The 1098-nt window shown below is 37.6% G+C and overlaps 1 protein-coding gene across 2 annotated transcripts in view; it reads right to left on the bottom strand.

The window, feature by feature from the left end:
- myo18b (myosin XVIIIB) overlaps positions 1-1098 on the bottom strand; it is a 61730-nt gene that overhangs the window by 21084 nt on the left and 39548 nt on the right. The gene's annotated exons all lie outside the window — the stretch shown is intronic.

Here is a 1098-nt window from a genome sequence, read left to right as displayed (position 1 = left end):
CTGTGTGTGTTTGTCAAACAACACCAGGACGTACGCAGTGGGTCCTGAGCTGTGTGAGGCTCTGCACAGCTTAACATGTGAGTTCAAGTCTTATCAACATGCACAGAGCAGCTCTCATGTTATCATGACATCCTTCCTGTTGATGAAGTTGAAGACTCATCCTTCTTTGAATTTGAATTTTGAATAAAACAGTTCAATATGTAGGTTCATGTTCCTTTTAAAAAAATCATGATCCCTGCTTTAGAAAGTCTTGTTGAGGTTTTCATGTCAGGAATCCAGTTCAGAGTTATGGAAGAAATAAATGGCTTCACAATTTAAACTAATAATTCTCTGAACGATCCTCTGTGTTGTGAAGTTTCTGTAGAAAAATCTCGCCGCATTTGCCTGATTTCTACAAACAGTCTTCATTTCAGCAGTGAAAGAAAAGTGTTTGTCAGTGTTTTCATGATGCTGACCACCAGGTTGACCTTGTTTCAAACAGCAGTGTGTGTTTAGAAAAGCCCTGATAAGAATATTCATAAGCTGCACTGTAAACAGTGTCGCTTTAAGCAGGTTTTATAAACATCATCAGAAGCAGCTCTGAGAGACACACTGACCTCTGTTTTATAAAAAAAATCAGATAACAGACAGTGAGCTGTTACTCCTGCTGAAGCTGCCTGTTTTTATTGTATTACTTAATAAGCTAAGCAGATAAAGACTCACTCTGAATTTTAAACACTGAGTTCTAGGATTGTCAGAACACTCAAATTCAAAATCAGCACCAATACTAAGGAAAATATTCGACATCATTTTGGATCTGCCCAGGCACAAATATATTCAACGCATCCAAGTGACATCCTAGGTTGGTAAAATGGTAGCTGAAGCTCAAGAGGATGACCTTTTATGTTTTAGAGAAAAAGGGAGTAAGAACATCCGAAGATTAAGACATTATACATATATATAAAAGATTTAGATTAACAGTAAATTGATTGCTAAAAAAAACAGGGGTTAAAGGTCATAGAGACTTTGAAACTGATCAAGATGTTGAAAAGGTAGTCTGATCACTAGTGACCAGCTCCACTAGTTACCAGCTCCACTAGTCACCAGCTCCACTAGTCA

The sequence above is a fragment of the Poecilia reticulata genome, linkage group LG12, assembly GCF_000633615.1.
Source record: "Poecilia reticulata strain Guanapo linkage group LG12, Guppy_female_1.0+MT, whole genome shotgun sequence".
In the NCBI taxonomy this organism is placed as follows: domain Eukaryota; kingdom Metazoa; phylum Chordata; class Actinopteri; order Cyprinodontiformes; family Poeciliidae; genus Poecilia; species Poecilia reticulata.
This window is presented reverse-complemented; position numbering and strand designations above follow the sequence as displayed.